The sequence below is a fragment of the Bactrocera tryoni genome, chromosome 4 (genome assembly GCF_016617805.1).
Source record: "Bactrocera tryoni isolate S06 chromosome 4, CSIRO_BtryS06_freeze2, whole genome shotgun sequence".
Taxonomy (NCBI): Eukaryota; Metazoa; Arthropoda; class Insecta; order Diptera; family Tephritidae; genus Bactrocera; species Bactrocera tryoni.
In genome coordinates, this window is record NC_052502.1 from 10,521,332 (window position 1) to 10,543,899 (window position 22,568).

The 22,568-nt window shown below is 35.0% G+C and overlaps 1 protein-coding gene across 1 annotated transcript in view; it reads left to right on the forward strand.

Annotated features, from left to right (window-relative positions):
• Positions 1-3,794: 3,794 nt before the first annotated feature.
• Positions 3,795-22,568, forward strand: part of LOC120774041 (Ca(2+)/calmodulin-responsive adenylate cyclase) — a 147,638-nt gene continuing 128,864 nt past the window's right edge. The window contains exon 1 of the mRNA XM_040103341.1: positions 3,795-4,140. The gene's annotated coding sequence lies outside the window, so the exon portion shown is untranslated. The remainder of the gene's footprint in view (positions 4,141-22,568) is intronic.

The window sequence follows — 22,568 nt, forward strand, 5'->3', positions numbered from 1 at the left end:
TTCACCTATCTCTGAAAGACTAATTGATTCCATTAGAAGCTTTCTCATGACAGAAATTTATTCAGATGTTTTGTAATTGTCTGCCGAGGAATAAACCCTATTAGAAAACCTCGTTTTGTGTTACACGAAAACTGAGTTCTAACCAAGGTCGTGACAAAAAAACAAAAATACCCAAATTTAGCCACTACACCATTGGGTTAAAGGGCATGCAATTTTAAATTATTTTCTTTGTAAAGTAATTCTTTTAGTGATTTGAAGAACATTGTTATTGAGGGCGCTAAGGATAGTTCCCTCACATAATAGAAGTGCAAATTTAGGAAGTTTTTGCTATTTTCGTCTTAAAATTCGTAAGTCTACCCAAGTTCACTTGATCTTTGTCTATATAGGAATGACCTAACCTTAAAAAGAACGATCGATTGTTTTGACAACTTTTGCTTATGTCAGAAGCACAGTGAGTGCATCCGATATTATTTCCCAAAAGTTAATTTTATTAATAGCAAAAAATTTAAGTCAATTGTTTTGAAATGGAAATTTAAAAACAAAACTGTTTTCCAAGAAAACGACTTTTGAATATAGTTTAATTTGCTTATAGGCATAAAGCATTTGAAAAAATAAGCCTAAAAACAGAAGCAGTAATAACAAAAGTGATCGGCTGAAAACGTAGTATTTGTCGAATGAGCGAGTGTCATAATATAAAAACGAAGTACCAAAAAATTCCTGAAGTATAATTTTCAACGCTGGTGTATAATTTTAAGGAATTATAATTTTTAGAAATTATAATTTTTAGAAATTATAATTTTTAGAAATCATGAATATACATTTTTTTGCGAAGAAAACTCATGCAATTGACCCACAGTGCAATTGCTGCTCCTCATAACCAAATGTTACTCATCAAGCGAACATCTTCAACGGATTGTCGTGCTATATATTCTCCATTTACTTCCTTTTACTGCTGCTTATTGCTTTTGTTGTCGACTTTGTTTTGTTGTCATTCACACAATCGTCTGTATATACATATGTATATACTTATGTATGTATGAGATTGCCTGGCTTCTGCAAAGTTTTATTACGACGGTACAAGCAACTTAACCACATACATACATACATATAAATCTACTTACTTTGTACCTTTTACACAAAAAAACTTATTGACAGACATACATACATACATACATTTGTACAAATGTACCACCCCACGTATGTGCTCGAAAATATTTATTTATACTCGTATTTGTACAAATGCTGGTTGGTACCTTAGCGCGCTGCCTTTCTTGCTTTTTTGTGCCTTTTTGGCTTTTCGATGTTGCGCATTTCACGTTTTCTGCACTTGTGTGTATTTGAACTGCTCCACCTTACCCCTTGGCACAGCTGTTGCCATGAAGTTTTTTGTTTTCTGTGTTTTTTTGGCCATCAGCGGTAGTCCATTAGTTGTTGTTGTTGTTGTTGTAGTTGTCGTTGTCCGCTCTAAACGATTCGCTGGCTGGCTATTTATGGCTGATTGTAAGCTTGTCGGACTCTTGGCATGTTCTTCTTTCCACTATCTGCCACTTTATATACATATATATATATACATACATATGTACATCCACTCAATTATGCTTTCCGCTCAGCGCCATTTCCGACCTTTTCGCTATTACGTGAAATTTTACGCATTCTCACGGTTCCTTCCAGCCAAGCGAATATTCACGATTCCAATTTGTGTGTGTTTGTCCAAAGAGAAAAGGCTTGGCTCATACGAAGTCGCTTTGGTGGGCCTCAACGTGCTTGATGGTCGCAAGATAATAATAATAATAACCACTAAGTGACGCTTAAGTTCTTCATGTGAGTTTAACCAGGTTTCGTCTACAAATTCGGTGTTTCGTGACAGCTGTTGGTCTCTAAAAGCTTCAAGGTGACTAAAATGTGTGGAAACAGACAATCAAAGCGCGGGTTTTATTTGAAAAATCATCTTCTTCTTTACTGGCGTAGACACCGCTTACGCGATTATAGCCGAGTTAACAATAGCGCGCCATTCGATTCTTATTTTCGCTACGTGGCGCCAATTGGATATTCCAAGCGAAGCCAGGTCCTTCTCCACTTGGTCCTTCCAACGGAGTGGAGGTCTTCCTCTTCTTCCCCCGGCGAGTACTGCGTCGTATACTTTCAGAGCTGGCGTGTTTTCGTCCATTCGGACAACATGACCTAACCAGCGTAGCCCCTGTCTTTTAATTCGCTGAACTATGGCAATGCCGTCGTAAATCTCAAACAGCTCATCGTTCCATCGAATGCGATATTCGCCGTGACCAACGCGCAATGGACCATAAATCTTTCGCAGAACCTCTCTGTCGAAAACTCGCAACGTCGACTCATCAGTTGTTGACATCGTCCAAGCCTCTGCACCATATAGCAGGACGGGAATTATGAGTGACTTATAGAGTTTGGTTTTTGTTTGTCGAGAGAGGACTTTGCTTCTCAATTGCCTACTTAGTCCGAAGTAGCTTGAAAAATCATGCTCTACAGTTTTTTTCTTTGCCTAGCAGGTGATATGAATCTAGATCCAGCATTTCACAACAGTCTTTTGTTGCCATAACCTTAAAGTTCCTTAAAAAGTTTGCTAAAATTTATACGAAAAAGTCTAGGACCAACCATTCATAGCAGAAACCTTAATGTCTGCGTGAATCTTATTCGAAAAATCAAGTTCCACAATTTCGAAATATTGCTGACCTCGAATACGAACCAAAAACCAAAGATTTAGCAGTCACGCACCCACCTTACATCCGTACCACGTGCACCTGCCGCTCATACCGCCGAAAACGTCAAACTAGCATACAATTTTGACAATTCTAAGCGATTGCCAGTTGAGCATTTGCCCGACTCCCAAAGGTTAACGCCAAGTTGAGGCAATTCCCATAAAGCACATGCCCCAAACTGGCTGCGATTCTATCGACAGCAACTCCATGCTTGTTTGGTTGATTTATATTTGTTGTTGTTTTTCGGATTTTTCATATAAATGTGCGGAATATCTGCTTTGCAGCTGAAGAAAAGCGACAGCAACAACAACTCGAGCGTCTGTAATCGGCTTCCCAGACATATGCTCGCTGCTACTCGCTGCATACTGCTTAGCGGCCACATAACATACATATTTACATATAAATTTACATTTACCGGTATCCCAGCGTATCTTTTAGATACATCGCTGATGACATTTTAACAATTTACTTATGCTTTATTTGATTACTTTTTATTCACAATTTCAAACGTACGTTGCACACACACACATAAGCATATGTATGCATGTATGTGCGTTTGTATGTGTAAAATATATGTATGTATGTACATATGTAAAGCACGAAGTCAATTCGTCTTTTGCAAGCTCAACATTTTGTGCATGGCATATGTCTGTCCGTCGCTAATGTCTGCACGTTGCAAATACACATATACTATACACACATATTTACATATATGTATATGTACATAATATATAGAGTATATACTATATGTGTCTATGTCTCCGTATTTGTTATGTGTCTGCCATCTTTGCAGCTTCTCACGTTTTGTTTTCCTGTCGACAAACACACAAACATCTTTCTCGTACTTCTTCTTCTTCTTTTCATTTTTCTTTCTCACTCACTTTACAGCTCCACAAACGACTCTGTTGAAAGTGCAATCGTAAAATACTAGTAATAATAAGGAGCTTCACTTCTAGCAAAATATAGAAAAATAACGAAAATCGTCGATTTGTGTAAAAAAAATAGTATATACCAACATACACACATATGTATATGTATTTGTGTTAATAAAAAGTGTAAAAAAGTTGAGTAAATAAATCACAACAAAAAGTCTATGTAAATGAGTGATGTGAAGTAAACAAAATTAAAATTTACAACAACATACAACAAAACGAAAACAACAACAACATTAAATAATCGCAACAACAACATAAAAAATTCCAATAACAACACAAAGTAATCACAACAACATTTGAGTGCTTGAGAAAATTGATACAGAATTGTTGTCTGATAGTCGCAGTGCACATACATACATACAAACATCACAGCCCGACTGCGAGTTGCACTCGTTGCGCTGCTTCGTCTGCTACAAATTGAATTTTGTCTCCTCGGCGACGCTGTTGCATAGATTTCCGGCAGCGTTTTGTGAAAGGTAAGTGATAAAATAATCATAAATCTTTGCAAGTTTTTAGTGTCTCAAGCACCAACTAGCATAAACAGATGGGTCTATATATAGTGCACATACATATGTATAAGTATGTGTGTGAAAAATAAAGTGAATAGTGACTGATTGTCGTGTCGTTATCAAAAAGCTGCGCACTTGAGAGAGATTATTTTTATTCATAATAATATCAGTATACAAATGTGAAGTGAATTATATATGATTTTGAACGGCAAATCATAAATTACACGCTGCCAAAAAGTGTGGTTATTGTGTAGGGGGTGAAATAATCAATTTCGTTTTATTGCTTGCTATAAAAGTTAAACTTCGAAATCGAGCAAAACAAGAAAAAATGGTTACTTGGACGGGAACTACGCAAATTAAAATAGACAATAACTTTATTTTGCTGGATCAATTTGCATGGCAGCTGTATGCTATAGTGGTCCAATATTGGCGATTCCGACAAATGACCATTGCATTAAACAATAATTCGAGTTCAATTTCGTGAAGATAATTCGACGAATAAAAAAGTTTTTCATACAATAACTTGATGCCGATCGTTCAGTTTGTATGGCAGCTACTGCCGAAATCGGCAGTTCCGACAAATGAGTAGCTTGCTGAAGAGAAAATGACGTTTGCAAAATTTCAAAACGATATCTTAAAACCTAAGGGACTAATTCGTATATATGCAGACAGATGGACAGACAGACAGACGGACATGGTTAAATCGACTCAGCTCAACATACTGTTCAGGGTGTAATAATGTTGGCTCCTTGTTCGAATCTCATTTTCGCACCGATAACACAAACATACTGACACTTAAACCGGAATAACTTCACTTCCAAACGATGACATGTCATGAAACCAGGCGGAGCTAGATTCAAAAAGTCCTGTTTACTGTTGGAACATGCCTTGTATGCTACAGTGATCCAATATCAGCGGTTCCGACAAATGAACAGCTTCTTGGTGAGAAAAAAAATTTGCAAAATTTAAGATCGATATCTCAAAAATTGAGGGACTAGTTAGCGTATTGCCTTTAACAACCGTTACCGTTAGTTCTGCTTTCTCCATAATGGGTAAGGAACCGAAGCAAATGGGTCTGGGAGTGAACGAGGGCAAGACGAAATATCTCCTGTCATCAAACAAGCAGTTGTCGCACTCGCGATTTGGCTCCCACAGTCATAACTTCGAAGTTGTAGATAATTTCGTCTATCTTTGAACCACTTTTAACAGCAACAACAATGTCAGCCTCGAAATCCAACGCAGAATAATTTTTGCCAACAGTGATAGCTTCGGACTAAGTGGACAAATGAGAAGCAAAGTCCTATCTCGACGAACAAAGACGAAACTCTATAGTCATTCATTATTCACGTCCTGTTATATGACGCAAAGATCCATGACTCGCCACCTGTGATTACGTACGTTATTCAAAAATTCGAGTCACTTTCACATACATATGTTCAAATTTTCAATTTCTGGTCAGCAGTGTGCACTTTTGGGACCGTTTTCGCACACACCTTGCGCATGTTTAAGTGCTCCGTCACAATGTCTTGAACCACAACTTTTGATAAAAGTAACATCTCGGCACTAAAACGAATACTTAGTCGACGGTCTGAGTTCAAACCTCTGGCCGCTGGGGCAGTCACTGTTGACAGTCATTACTTCGAAGTCGTAGATAATTTCGTCTAACTTGGTATTAACACCAACAACAACGTCAGCCTCGAAATCCAACGCAGAATCACTCTTACCAACAGGTGCTCATTCGGACTTCGTAGACAATTGAGAAGTAAAGTCCTCTTTCGACGAACATAGACTAAACTATAAGGCACTCATTATTCCTGTCTCGCTTTGTGGTGCAGAAGCATGAACGATGACCACATCTGATGAGTTGATGATTTTAAAGTCTTCGTTTGAAAACAGCGTAAAAAATTCAGCAAGTGTTACAGCTTATCTTGTATCTGAGTTTTGTGCAAGATAAGAACGATCTTTTTCACAAAATTCATAAAAATAATGTATTAGTTGGAGAGTTATTCACACTCGTGTCTATTTACTCTCACTTCTCGGTATTAACTTCGCTATAAATGCATTCGCCTTTCGTCACTGGTAATACCTACTTATAATGAAACTTAGTGCATGATTTGGAACATAACTTATTCTGTAGTAATAAAGCATGAAAGGAAGGAAGACTTATAGTGTTTTCCGAAAAATGTTGAATTTTACACATTCATTATTCTCTGCTTAATCCTGTCAAAGAACTGCAACTTGTTTTCACTTGTCAAAACGTGCCATTAATTTCCAAAGAAAACTTCCAATAGTTCCTGTTGCTTCAGCAGTAACTCAATTTGATCCACCAAATGAGACCATAAAAGCGCCCGTTTAGCACACATAAATGAATTTCGATATGACGCAACCTTACGCAAAACGCAGCGACCCAAAGCCAATGCGAAACAAGAGCTCAGCTGTGACAGCGTGACTGGGGTAAAGTAACCCCAATGTGAATTCGACAAAAACAGCTGCGACTTCGCGAAAGTTCGTAGTAAAACGTAGTAAGCGTAATAGGCAGTCAACCACTTGCAAATCGTATTTAGATTATTGTGCACTTTTTTGCACAAGTTTGAGCTTGAAGGGTAACCAAAAACATGTTGAAGCCACTATGTAAGGTTAGTGGTTAGAAAAGTTTAAAAGCAACAGGGTAATTTGCTCATTAAGGGTGCACAAGCGCTTACCCTTATTTTTCGTGTGACTGCGAATTAGTTTTATGCTTTTGTTAAAAAGGGCCTGAGCAGTTTGTTGGTCTTTTGAGCAACCCTCTGTAGTTATCAGCAATGAAGGGTTGTTATGGGCTTGAAAAAAGTTCGTAAAACCTTCGGAAAAATCGAACAATTGTGCTTTTTTCGTGAGACCGATAGAGTTTTGATTAGCGTTTAAAATGCTATTAATTTCGTCTGAGTCAAAATAGGGAACTCTCAATTAGATATTTTGTTGTAAACAGTTATTTATTAAATGCATATATCTGTTTCGTAAATAGTTAGATTAGGTCAGGCAACTTGAGGATAGCGCTACCCTGAATATGAACAGCATAGTTGGGATAATAGTTAAAGTGTTAACGAATCATTCTGTTCTCTTAAGCAAGTGCATTTCATTTTAGCTACATTGCCTTGTCTTCTCGATAATTTTTATATGTATATCTCACAACTGAATCTGAAGACCATTGACGAGCCCTGTTGCAAGTTAAAAAGTTGATTTATTAGACTAAGCTAAATGTTCCCACTTTAAGCAAAAATTTGCGAAAATATTTTTCGTGAAATGATATGAGCGGATTTAACGTCTTCGTTAATCTTGGAACTGGCACTCAAGGTTAAGTGTGGTAATCAGTAATATAACGGTTTACTAGTGAGTTTTTGTTTGTTATTGTTGATTGATCTAAGAGACCACAAGTATTTCTGTTCATATAGGATGCAGTTCCAAAACTCTAAGTCGGGGTTTCAGGGAAGGTTTTCAAAAACGGAAACGAAAGGAAAATACTTAAGATGTTACATGGGTTTCCACAGGTAAAAAACCGCCTTTTCTCAAAAATTTTTTTCTCATATAAAAATGTAATATTTTATTAGAATTTTTTATTGTTGCAAACATACACTATTAAGAAAAAAAATTTTGAAATTTTTGAAAAAAATATTTTAAACTCGGCCATTGCAACGCCATTTCTGGGACCTCTCGGAAATAAAATAAAATGCACACGCGTTGGCAGGATTACTCCTTACGGGATCATCTGTAATGAAAAATACGTGTTTTAGTTAAAATCTTAACTTAGAACCTGGAAGAAGGGAAGAAGCAGAAAATTAGATTTTTACAAAAAAATTAAAACTTCAGTGAAAATTTCGCGTAGTTTTTTTTTCAAATAGTTGTAATCGAAAAAAACACTCCTTCTTTCAAGTCTTTAAGAATTGTATCTCAAATACGTGTGTAAAATTTTATGAAGATCGGTTGAGTAGTTCTCGAGAAATCTTGCCAACCGACTTCAAAAACTCTGTTTCGAGTAAAACGTGTTTAAAGACGGCGCACTTAGCTCAGCTAACCTCGAGCGCACAAGTTCTCAAGACTGTAGCTCCGAAACTATTAATCGGATCAACTTGGAAATTTTAAAGAATATTCTAGAAGTGTTGTAGAATTTAATAAGACAATAAAAAAAATCGATTTTTTGAACCCGTAAACCCATGTAACCCCTTAAGGTCTTGCTCTGTTATTTTATTGATTATGTTTTATAATATCCTCACGAAATTTGGGCAATGTCACAATCTCTGAATAAATTGTTCAGATCGAACCACTGTAATATATACATATGTACATAGCTGCCAAACTGAACGATCAAAATCAATATAAAGGTATTCTTATACCCTTTTATATAAGTATATAAAATATATAAAAAATGCACATGTAAAGGGTATTATGCCCTCGGTAGTCAAGGTTGTTGTTCTTCTTTTTTACAAAAATTTTCCTCCTTGAAAATTACACAAATTTTGAATAGTATATACTTCAAAAGGAGGTCTGAGAGTATGCAAGTGTACTCCTATATATTTATATACACTTTTTTATGCAAAATGTTCTCTTATATAAATATACATACACACTTACATAGGTACATATGAAAGTACGTACTGTGTACACTTAGATACATATGTAAATACCTACCTAAACATATGTTGTACATACTATATTTTACTGCCTTTCCTTCCTCCATTGCAAAGTTATGTTCCTTCCTGCCAATAATGCAGATTGTTTTATTGTTTTTTCTGTCCAAAACATGAAGGACTGGTAAAAAGTGCGCTCTTCACTAATATTTAAAAGGCAGCGGAAGTAACTAAAACCACAGCCATTTTGCCAGCACAACAAAAACAACAACGAGTGCCTTAGCCTACGCCATTTAGTAGTTTGCTAGTGTACCGTTTTTCCACACAATGCATCCTTTATTGTTTATTCAGGCCACTGGCAAAGTTGCGAACTTGAAAAATCTTCTGCCTCGGCCATTACCGTTCGTTATCGGCAGGCGCAAAAATCGATAAAACAGCAACAGCAGCCGGCTGGCTGGGCCATTCGGGAAACTATGAGTGCCTATGTACATAGCTCAGTACATACATATGTATGTATTACTCTGTATAAAGCCCCATATGTGCTCATGAAATATGCACAAATAATCACTTAACTTGATCGTTCGAAATATGCCTTATTTTTTATTTTATTTATAGTATTATTTGTGCTTTTTGTCAAAAAATCGCTGATAATTATTCTGCGATAGAGTTTCGGTTATAAAATAAAGCGGCTTTGTTATATTCAATTTCCTATTCGGAATAGCAGGAGGTAATGCTGTGAAATATGGGTCCCCATTTGGTTTATGTAATCATGGAAGAATGTTGTGTACTTTATATACAAATGCATTAAGCTCAGTGTTTATTGCCCTCAAATGTGGAGTCATTGACAGACTTTTATATTTATAGAGACTTGAAATGCTTGGATTTTGTTTATCTGTTAATACTGTCACTCGAAATTTATTTTAAAATTCTTACTTGACAGTAGATTCATAGCAAAGGTTATACTTGTTTGACAGTATAACTTCCTTATTTGCTAGAACGTTTTCATAAACGTCTTGGCAGTTTTCAAATAATTACATTTTAGTGTCTGTTCGATATTTCAGATTCCACGTCAGGAGTTATCTGAAAACAAAACAAAATATTAAAAATATTCTCGAATGGCTTTTTAGGGATTTTATGGAGTTGTCTGTCATTTTAATTATTTTTCAGTCGATTTCATATGCCCAATCTTTACGCTTATGTGACTACAAAAGATCGCTTAGAGGAATAACTATTATGAAATTATTTAGAAATCTGAAGATAAAGCGGACTTTTAACCTTTTGCTCGACCTATGTAACTCGCCTGCGTTTACTCAAAATGTCAAAATTCTGTGGAAGAAGGTGAAGTGGAAATACACAGACACTTGTTCCTTCATTGTACAGCTTTTGGAAAACTGAGTTTGAAACATCTTAGCAGTCATACCTTTAGGAAACCAGAAAACATAATCAAAACTGACATTAGATACCTCTACAAATTTGTGATCGGCTCCAAGAGGTTTGTCGATTTATGAGGGTGTTTATTATCAGTTTTGTAGTACTTTTAAATACCATAACGGACCAGCGATAGAAGCGATACAAGTGATCCGTTCCACGACAGTCGGGTCTACGTAATCGGAATGGACCCGGATTTTTATCCGGCTAAGGTCAAGCCGACAGAACTGTGCCGCTACAACAACAACATTAAAGTGAGATCCCTTTCAGAATCGGCTATTTAATCTAACCTAACCTAACCTACTTATAACCAAAAAGTGTTATTTTCTGCAGAAATACAACCCTGATAGACTTGCCATACGATGAACGTCTACTTCTGCCGCCAACTGTTTCTGAATTTTAGATTTTTTAACAATAAACATATGTCTGTAATATTTCCTTCTTAGTAAATACATATTTATGTATATTATATATTGCATATATACATGTATTTATTAATGTACAGATGTACGTATGGTACATGGTATTCATCTTGAAATCCCTCGAAGCTTTTGAACTTCAAACACAAACGTTGCCACTACTAAATAAACATTGTAAACTTATTCTTGTATAAATAAGACAGCTGCTTTGTCTTGGCTTTATCTTTAGTCGACGTAATCGCTGCCACTGCTGCAGTCTCAAATGCTGCCACAGTGGCTCCCCAGCGTCCTTGTTTGTTTATGCCGCTCCAAAACACTGCAAAGCGATTTGCATGTAGTGGATCGATATGAATATTCTTATGTGTAGATATGTACATACATAGAATCATATACATACATATGTACATATATACTTGTGTTCCAATCATCCTATAAGGGTATAGTGTTTCGGTAGGGTTTAACTGTTCAACGTACACATTTAATGTTGACATGGTCATATGATGCATTACATCTAATGCCTGAGTATGAGAACTGAAAATTTTAAATTTGAGAATTATGTGCGTCACAGCAGTCTAACTGGAAGCACTTTTAACATTGAAAATAATAAAATATAAATTTTATGGAGATGAAAAATAGGTTTTATGCATGATTTCGCTTATCAAATACTGAAGTTTATTATTGATATTCCATATACAAATTTTATTCAAAATATTTCCCTAAACACCAAAGATTTCTTTAAAACCTTTCATTTGGTATCAATAATTGATTTACTATATTATCAGTTTAACTTGGCAACCCTGCTCAAAACTATACTGGACCGAGGTTTTTCTAGTTTGAAATAATTTGTGATTCATATTGTAAGAAAAATGTTATAATTTTAGAAAAAAAAATTTAAAAAGGTGGCAATACTCTCAAAAATATTTTTAAATTAATTTTTTATTCCAATTTAGTTTTCTGCCTATATTGTTATATTTCAGTTATCGCTTTATTTTAATTTAATTAAATTTTTAAACATATGGCAACCTTGTTTTAAAACTTTTTTACCATATTAGATATTCAAACTGTAATATTGCAATATTTCATGAAATCATGCCATGTAATGTCATGTCATTTTAATAATCAATGTAAATAATAGGCAACCCTTCACCAAAACATTGTCAACAACGAGATTTTACTAGTTTGAAATAATTTGTGATTCATATTGTAAGAAAAATGTTATAATTTTAGAAAAAAAAATTTAAACGGGTGGCAATACTCTCAAAAATATTTTTGAATTAATTTTTTAATCCCGTTTAAATATATGCCCATATTGTTATAACTCATTTATCTCTTTTTTTAATTTTAGAAAATTTTAAAACATAAGGCAACCTTGTTTTAAAACTTGTTTACCGTTTTAGATATTTAAACTGTAATATTGTGATATTTCATGTAATCAAGTCATATAATGTCATGTCATTTTAATTAAAAAATTAAATAGTTGGCAACCCTTCTGCAAAATCTTTTCAACAATGAAGTTTTAATAGTTTGAAAGCATTTGTTGTTCATTTAATCAAATTTGTAAGCATACGGCACCTTTGTTTAAAACTGTGTCTGGCAGAAATTCTTTTAAAACTTATTTAACATTTTAGATATTCAACATAACTGTTATAATTTAAAAAAAATTCAACGGGTGGCAGCACTCTCAAAAATATTTTTAAATTAATTTTTCTATTCTGTTTGTGCCCACATTGTTATACCTCATTCCTCGCATAATTTTAATTTAATGAAAATTTTAAACATACGGCAACCTTGTTTAAAAAATATTACAACAGGAATTCTTTTAAAACTTATTTAACATTTTAGATATGCAAACTATAACAGTTTGTACAATATTTCATGTGAGTGAAAAATCAATTTAAATAGTTGGCAACCCTTCTCCAAAATATTTTCAACTATAAACTTTCTTAAACGAGTTTTGTTGTATGTCCATAATGATTATCTCATGTTGAACTCATTTATCACAATATTTTAATTTAACGAAAATTTTCAAGTATATGGCAACCCTGATCGAATGTATAGTATATACGACAGAAATTATTCTAAAAATTGCTTATTTTCATATTTATATTGAAATTATTAGTTTATTTTAATACTTCTAGCGAATCAAAAACAGATGGCAACCCGCCAGAAAAATATTTCAAACTATAATGTTTGAATCTGTTCAGTTTTCAATTTTTGTTTTAACTATTTTTAAAACTATTAACAATTTTTTAGTTACTTTTTTTTAAGTTAAAAAATATGGCAACCTTCTAACTGAATTGTATGGAACAATATCAAGTTTTGAAACAATTCAGACCCACTAATGTCTCGCTAAGTACTTTTTATACTGAAAAAAATACGAAATTTCCTTGCAGTCGATCAATTTACTAACGTGATTTAAAAATTTTAACTTAAAAATTGGGTTTTGGACCAAAAAACTAGGTGTACACTCCTTTCTTTAATACTTACATGTTTGTACATATGTATAGTGTGTATGTATCGAAACAAGTGTATCTACAAGATGTGCAATATTGCCGGTAATCTCTTGAATCTCCCTTGACGCGAAACTTCACACAGTTGCCTTATTTGTTTTCGTAAACAAATTCCCCAGAATTACGCATAAATGCCACTTATTGTTTATATTCTCGCTTTATTTTGTTTACAACGCCGCAGTACATCTATATTCATGTACATAACATCTCACACACATATGTATGTATGCATATGTATACATACATTTGGATTTATGTAAATTAACCGCAACAGCAGAGCGAATGAAATAAGGCACATTAAAGTCACTCTGACAACCGTTCACTTCAGTTTGGACGTCATTAAAGGGTGGCTCCCACTGATCCGTTGCTGATTGAGATTTACTTCATGAACTGATTATTCACAAATTTCATTTTGTTGTTATTGGTAAACAAAGTTGTTGTTTGTATTTTAATTTTATATTATTCACTAAAGATTGCTTTATTCACATCACGCTGGTTGCTAGAAATCTGCTTAAGCATATTATGACATCACGGCTTTGTTATTATTAATGAAAATCTTCTTATCACGAAGCCATGTAGTCTAATTAAAGGCAAATATTTACTTTACAATAAGTTAATAATAATATAAAAATTCAAAAAGGTGAATATACCGCAATAAAAGTGTCTTTAATTGTGATTGCTCTGGCGCAGAGCCAGCTTGTCTCTTGATAAGATAAATGTTCTGCAAGTGATTGTATTTGAATTGTTTACAAAAATTTATTGTTTGTAGATAGAAATTTGCGGTTGCCACAGGTTGGAAATAAAAACCTGATTTAGTACATAGTAGGAAATGGTAGATAATTTATATACATATGTACATACATACATATGTATGTATAAATACACCAGGTAGGTTGAAAAGTGTTTAAGTTATTCAGTTGTAGTGAATCAAATTTTTAATATCTGTGCCTGACTATAAAGGAAATATGGCTTTTACATTTTACACCGTAGTCCAATCGACCAACATTTTAGTAAGTTCCAAGTATTGAACCAAATCTATAGCGTAGGACCAGTCGACTATTATAGTTAGATGGAAGTATAAAAACGGGAAATTTTTAAGAAGTGGAAGCAGCTTTATCAACAACAACTGATTCTACACGTTTGTGTATACACTGTATTCTTCGAATTTGTCCACCAGCGACTTTTTTATGTTGTAAGATCTCAAGAGAAAGCTTGGAAAAATTAGCAATACTGACAAGATAGTGGTCTAAAGGGGTTATATACAGTTTGAAGGACAAGAAAAACGAATTTTCCAGATTTTTTTCTGAGAAATCTTTTAAATGTATTGATCCAAAACTTTGGACACATATTATGGTATCTTTTAACTGTATTTTAACACTAAGTATAGAAATATAAAAAATAGTAGAAATATTTCTTTGGAAAGGAAAAAGGAACTACAGCTGATCTCCGAGAGCTCCATTCAAAAAAGACGTTTTGCGAACCACTATATGTACATATGTCAGAACTGGGTCCACTGAAATAAAAAAACCAAATAGATTTCGTTAAAGTAATGTTAAATCTAGTAATTGCTCGAAGGAATAAGAAAAATAAAATTTTTTGACAAAATGGCGGTTTCTAAAAAAATCGATTTTTGACCAAAATGTCGGCCTTAAATTGTTTACAAAAAATATTTACTGAGAAAAAAAATTTCGATTACTTACTAAAAGATATTTTTAAGAAGCTCGTGGTAAAATTTTAGACTAATCGGTTTAGCCTTTTTCGAGTAATGTTGGTCACAGACTTTGAAAACATCATTCTGAGAAAAAAGTTTAAGGTTTGGCCCTGTACTTCTAGCCGCTCTGAAACACCTTTTCAAATTTGTAGATTCGAAAATATTCACCGGAACGTTGTGAAATGTTCTGTGTGTATTCTTAAATATACAAGGTCTGTCGCAAAAGAAACAGAACTTTTTAAATATAACTGTTTCTGGTGGCGCCACCTATTGGTGGGTATATGAAATAAAAAGTTTGATCTCTTGTTGACATTTCGTAAAAATTTTAAGACAATTGGATAACTCCAATCGATATTATCGATCAAAAAGTGACAGCAGCTTTAGGTCATCGGTCGTAATATTTGAACAAAGAGTAAATATTAAATTTTGTTTTAAACTTGGGAAAACGTTTACTGAAACATTTCAAATAATGAAAAAAGTTTATGGTGATCAGTGCCTATCCCGTAGTAATGTGCATGAGTGGTTTAAGCGATTCCAAGAAGGTCGTGAGGACCTCTGTGACGATTAGAAGTCGGTCGTCTTCAGAAGTCAAAAATAAAGACAATGCTGATTTGTTTTTACGATTCCGATGGTATTGTACACCGAGAGTTCGTCCCACCTGGCCAAACGATTAATGCTGTGTTTTACTTTGGTGTTATGAAGCGTTTTTTTTCACGCATTCGTCGTGGTCGACCACAATACCGTGAGGCAGGGTCCTGGCGCCTGTTGCACGATAATGCGCCGTGTCATTGGTCGACGCTTGTCACTGATTATTTGACAAAAAACTCCATATTAACCATTAATCACTCACCGTACTCACCTGATCTGGCACCCTGTCATTTTTACCTATTTGGAAAACTTCATTTGCCCATGAAAGGACACTCGTTTCAGGACATTTCAGCTATCCAAAAGGCGACGACCGATATTCTCAAGAGCATTCCGAAAAATGACCTTAAACACTCATTTGAAATGCTAATTGACCGGGCTAAATGCTGTATCGAAGCACAAGGAAACTACTTTGAATAAAAAAATATAACTTTTGAAAAATATTAATTTCTTGTTGTTTTTTTAACAGTCCTGCTTCTTTTGCGACAGACCTTGTATGTTAAGAAAATAGAATAAAAAAATCGATTTTTTGAAAATTCTAACTGAATATAACTAAAACTTTTACAGAAATATTGGTAGCGCTATTAGGTAACTACCAGTGACTTAAACGATATTTGGCTTCCAGAGTAGATATGGAATAGTACTATTATACAGTTGTCAAAAATGTTACAATAAAGGCTTCTGCTTTTGTGAGAGTCACAGAATTACTAAATAACGGTATTCAAATACTATTTATATTATTTATTTAAAAGTCAGCTGTTTCCTAGTGTGAATTCTATACTTAATTTATTGATGTACGTACATACTTACATATATTAAGAGCCGAATAAGCGAAATAGAAGTCTTAGGCTTAATTAAGTTAATCAGAGATGGTTGCTAACCAGTCATTGAGAAAACAGCCCTAAAAAGCATTACGCCTCCACTTATTTTCCGAAAATTTCATTTAAATAGAAAAATATACATACTTACATACATACATACTGAACCACGTTGAGTGTAAATTAAAATCTTTTATTTTTTTTTTGTTTCACATAGCAAAATTTATTGGAATCCCCCTTTGAGATTCTCTTGAAATGAAGCATGAAAATCCATGTTTAAAAAGCACGAAAGAGAGAAATTATGACCTTACTCCAATAAATTATTCAAGTTAGACCTTTTTTTGAAGACTTTAGATTAAGTTTGTTACGAAATAAGTATGTATGTAGCACAATACATGCAATTGCCTCTCTTCTCCTCCAAATATGAGAAGATTTAATTTCAAATGAGCAATAATAGTATTAAGTACCTTGATGAATATAACGGACCATTTAATACAAAGTAGATTATGTATTTAAATATTACATAACTAATACTAAAAATCCCTCAGTAAAAAGTTGTCGTATCACTAATTAACAAAGAGGTACACATAAAAATAAAAAGAAATAAAAGTATAAAATACAAGAGACTTAGGGAACCGCAAATTACAAATTGTGCGATAATCTTAGGTTATGTGACTCAATTTAATTGCGCAAATTTAAACACAAAGAAGAAGGATGAATATGAACAAATTTAAATGTTAAACATATTTACATACATATGTACATATATATGTATTTTTGAATGTCTATTCAAGCATGTATTTGGTATTTTTTGGGTTAATACGGATACTCATCTTCCGCCGCCACAAGTTTGACAGCCATAATTTATGAGCTTTCCTTAGAGAATATGATATTTATATGTATTTATGTATGTTTGTATATAGCTACCCCTCATATATTACTTTAAATATCTATATGTATGTATGTATGTATATCTTGGCTGTATGTTGTGCTGCTGACGCAATTTTTTATGTTTTTCTTAATTTTTCTTTGGCTTTTGTTTTCATTGGATCTTTCTTAGCGTGTTGAATTGCGATTCGACGCTCAGATGACATAATTTTCATTAGTCAACATGAAATTTGCAATTCGACACATTAAAGCTATTGGGCACAAATCCTTTTACGCCTTTAGTGTTTAATTTTTATGCCTTCAATCCCGAAGATCTCATGTTGCTTTCATAATATTTTTTTGTTTGTCAGCTTCGTGATTCATTATAGAGGATATTAAACTTCTCAGCCACACATTTGTATATTTACATATAAATATTATACATATACTTTTGTACATATCTTTATATACATAAGTATAAAAAGTACTTGTCAAGTTGTTTGCCCGCGATAGACTCCCAAACTACTGAACCGATTTCAGTAAAATTTAGCACACTGTGTTCACTTCGAATCAACTTAGATGATAGGATGGTTAAAAAAAATTCTTAAATAAAAAATACAGCGAAAGCACTCTTAAATGGACGCCCTATTAAGCGGACATCTCCATTAACCATGAACATTGTTGAAGTTTATTAAGTACAACCTATTAAGAGGACAACTCTATTAACTGGACAGAAACGTTGGCAAACAGACATTGAGAAATCAGCCTTAAATTCGTTATTTTTTCCAATGAAATTTATTTGTATGAACATATTCAAAATTTAACCTCAAGTACAGTCGCTTGTATTTTTATATAAACCAGTAGCTAATTTCATTCATAAGTATATATTTTTATTTCTTTACAGGTAAAAATCATCTTCTAATATCAACCCGTAAAAGAACAGTTCCTATTAAATTATCAAAATTGTGATATACGGAAATTACTTTCAACATTTAAGATGTAAGGTAATTGCAACAAAGTATAAAAATCTAGAATTTTAGCAAAGAACTTGAATATAAATTATTTATGGAAACATGGACATACATACATACTTATGTATCTATACAGATATGTAAAGCACCAAAATCATTGCATCTATTTCATATTCCTACCACATTTTAAACCATCATTCAAATACGTGCGTAAAGGACATGCATAGCTCATGTATTATGCAACATTCGCGACGGCAATTGTCTCCCCAATACAATAATTCTTAAAAATTCATACAGAAATCTACATGTTTCTGCTTCAAAAAGAAAGGACGTAATATACAAGTATAAATGTATTGCATAAAATTCACGAAAGGTAGAGAATTGTTACGCAGACTACATAAAAAATAGCGATGTTCTTTTCTTAGCAGGATTCTAAGGATTTGCATACATTTAATATCATATAATATGCAAATGTGAAAGTGATAAATACATTTGTATAGGCAATTGACTAGGACAAAACCAATCACGTGCCTCACACATGGTTACTCACAACAATGTTTCTTAAAAAATGTCTAACCCGCCTCTGAGTTAAACATTTCTCATACAACCTCTCTACATAAGTTTGTTCTGAGATAAACTTCTATACATTTATCAGATTCTAAAGTGAAGGTTGTTGTAAGATTGTCTCAAACAAGAATAAGCGATCATAGTTTAAAAAAAGGATCACTCATATCGAGAATCCCTACTTGTTTAATGAAAGAATACAGGAACTTCAAATTTAATGGGGAAGGTTTAATATCATTTGAAAGATCATTTTTTAGCATTTGTTTTTTAAAGATTATCCCTTTCAAATGCTGGCAACGGCTACGTTTCAGATGGTCTATCCATTGAGTTCAATTTTCGATGACACGAGCATTTCGACAGGTAATTGGCGAATAACACGCCTGAATCAAAGCGGGAATGTCCGCATAGACTTTAGACTTTATATATCCCCACAGGAAAAGTCTAACGGTGTGAGATCTCATGTTCTTGATGGTCAATCGACCGATATAAAACAAGAAATTATCTGTTCATCGAAGCATTCGCTCAATAAAACCATTGATTGATGCGATTTGTGGTAAGTGACGCCGTCTTGTTAAAACCAAATGTCGCCGAGATCACGAGCTTCAATTTCGAGCATCAAATAGTGGGCTATCATGGCTATGGTTGTAATTGACGGTTACGTTCTCACCGGCATCATTTTTGAAGAAATATGGGCCGATGAATCCACCGGGCCACAAACCACAACAAACTGCTTTTTTCTGGATTAAATGGCAGCTCTTGAATCTGTTTAGGTTGCTCTTCGTCCCAAATGCAGCAATTTTGTTTATTTAAATACCCATTGAGCCAGTAATGGACCTCATCGCTGAACAAAATTTGAATAAAAAACGTCGGATCTTCATAGAAATTTACAGCAGTTCATAGAGCCAAGCGTTTTCGCTGGGAAAGGTCGAGCGGCTTCAGTTCACAAGCTCTATTTTGTAAGCTTACAATTTAAGATCTCGACGTAAAATGCACTAAGTCGGTCCATAAGTCAGTCCGAGCTGCTGTGAACGGCGCCGAATCGACTCTCCACGATCTTCGTGTACACTCTCAGCTACGGCTACTATATTTTCTTCACTGCGTAATGTACGTGGTCTATTCGGTCGAATATTATACAATAATGAATGCTGGGTCTCAAGATGGGTAGTATGCGCAGTAGGCCGATTATGTTGACCATAATTTGCGCGAACCGCCCAAAACACATTCTTTACAGAACTTGAACTTTCATAATAAAGTTGAATGATTTGTAAACGATGGACTGCCCAACGTACCTCTACTTGGATCACCCATTAATATAAGAACTTGTCGCACCAAAGCTCGGTGAAGATCGCGTGACCTCGCCGAAGCGGTCACTAACTTGACGAAACGTGTTCTTAATTTTGCTTTTCGATACCCGAAAACAAATGCGATATGTGGGGGAAAATTATTCTTCGATGTTTTCCAAAATCGCATACAATAGTTTGCAGTCATTTTGCGACTATGATGTTAGATGGTGGTCTTGCAGATTTTCGGTTGCTAAAACCGAAAGTGAAAATTTACTATAAAATAGAATTTTTTGTATTATTGACAAGGGGTGTAGGGGTCAAACCATCATCATTTACTAAAATGAATAAAGTGGCTATACGTGAGCCAGTTGGTACATCATTCACAATATTTTTCTTCAGATTTGTTGAGTACTGATACTTGTATTAGAGTTAAAAAATGTTGGTTTTCGAAATATTTATGACTCCTCTCATGGAGATAATATACTGTCATTGCCAAAATAAATTCTAAACATAAGTTTCTCTTAAAATAAATATACTTCTTAAGTAAAGAAAACATTTTTTCCGTCCTCAGAAGAGGGGCCTCTCAGCCTAGGCTGTTTTCTTCCTTTCATTGGAGCTGTTTTTTACGTGGCGGGTTCCCATCCCAGCGCACAACCCTGGAAATTGATGTTTCGCCTTCTTATATGTTTCAGGCCATTTCCAAGTGAATGGCACTCAGAAACTACCCTCGCTTGCGTTAATTTCTACACATGTCTCCATTTCTTGATATTTAGACCATTTGAATTCCGAAATGTGTGGTATATACATGATATATGGTATAGTGTTCAGTTTTCTTCTGTTGGCCAAGTACCATTAACAACACCGCATGGGCCACCCTTTACATACATACATTCAAACATCTATATGTGTATGTGTTTTACAAGCATACTTAAAATCTTAAAATTGCGATGAAGCATCATCGCGGCTGGGCAACATTTGTTGCAATTCCCGCTGTGGCTGAGCGAGCGCAAAAAGTGCTGCCAGTTCATTGAACCGCGCCGACCCGGGAATTGCGCAAAAAGCAAAGAATGTGTGCATATAAAAACAACACAACCGAAAGAACCACAACCGCACATGTGAGTTGTCTCATTCAGCGGTGGCTGCCACTAAAATTGCCTCCAGCATACAGCGCGCTGCTTCAGCCAGTCGTCGCTCTTACAATACTTGCTGTTGTTGTTGTGCCCCAATCGTCTTTCGTTTGGTGGAATTTTACCGGCAACAAAGTGCTTCTATTGCTGATGTTGTCATTGTTGCCTCCGCTGCTGCTGGTTGCTGATAGTGTTGACAACAGTAATGTTGCTGCCCTTTTCTCTTCTCTTTTTGTCGTCAACTGACGACAACAATATCGTCGATTGCGGTGCGCTCACCAAGTGCCCGCCAAGCAACAATCGACAATAATTATGATTCTAATAGATATGCAACGGCACAAAACTCTGCCGGTGCTGCTGCAATAAACGAGCTGGCGACAGGCAGTTGTGCGCCTGCAGCTCGTGGAAACTCTAGTCACTGCAAAAAAAAAGATGAAAAAAGGAATGTCTATTCTGCCTTTCACTCGCTAGTTCGATGCATGCCGTGGGTTTGGTGGCCTCCACGTCTGCAAGTGGCTGCTGCGAAGGAAAATGCTGACACCAGACACCGGCAATTGTTGCCATGTGAGTGGGCTGTTTGGCTGCAACGTCAAAGGAAATCATAAATCGATCTCTCAAGTGTTGTTGTTTGTGCGTGATTTTTATTTTCGGAAAAATTCAAGGAATTTTTTTAATATTTCCTGTTTTCAGTTTCATGATTGTTTCATTGTTCAACGCCCGCATTGGTGAATTTCATTCGTTTGTTGGTTCGATTCTACGTGTTGTGTTGCCTGTAACGCTGCAGCTTGCTTGATGTTTGTTGGTGGCTTATTTTTGCTATGGTTATACACAAAAAAAAACGATTATAAGTAGCGTCCTACTCGTGTTCTGCTTTGAGGTACTCTGGTTCATTCTTTTTTCTTTATTAGCGTAGACTCTGATTCATTATCTGCTGTAGATTAGAGGAATCCAGCTTATGGTAAGACAAATACTTTCAGGAATTATAAATACTTTTTGAAACTCAACCCTGTTTCATTCCAGGAGCCTGCTGGGCGCGACTGAGGTGATGTGATCCTTGTCCACGTAGATGGAATCTAGGTCCTTGAGCCTGCTTTTGCCGAGCAATACCAGAGTATTTTGGGGTTTCATATCGCAGAACCGACATTTTGTGCAAAAGACAATGCCCATGTTAACCAAGTGCTTCCTGAGCCTGCAGTGCCCTGTATAGAGCGCGGCAAGCGGACGGAATTTGTCTCGGGGGATGGTGATCATTTCCTTAAACCTTGTAAAGTTGTACCCTCTCAGAAGCAGCTTGGCATGAAGCATTCCTGGTGCCTCCTGTCAATGCTGTTCCTCACTCTCTCCTCCTTAAAACTGTGGGTCCCCACTGCTGTCTCAGAACGGGCTAGTTCGTCGGCCTCTTTATTCGTCGGCACCCAGATTAGCTGTACCCGATTGCACACTGATAG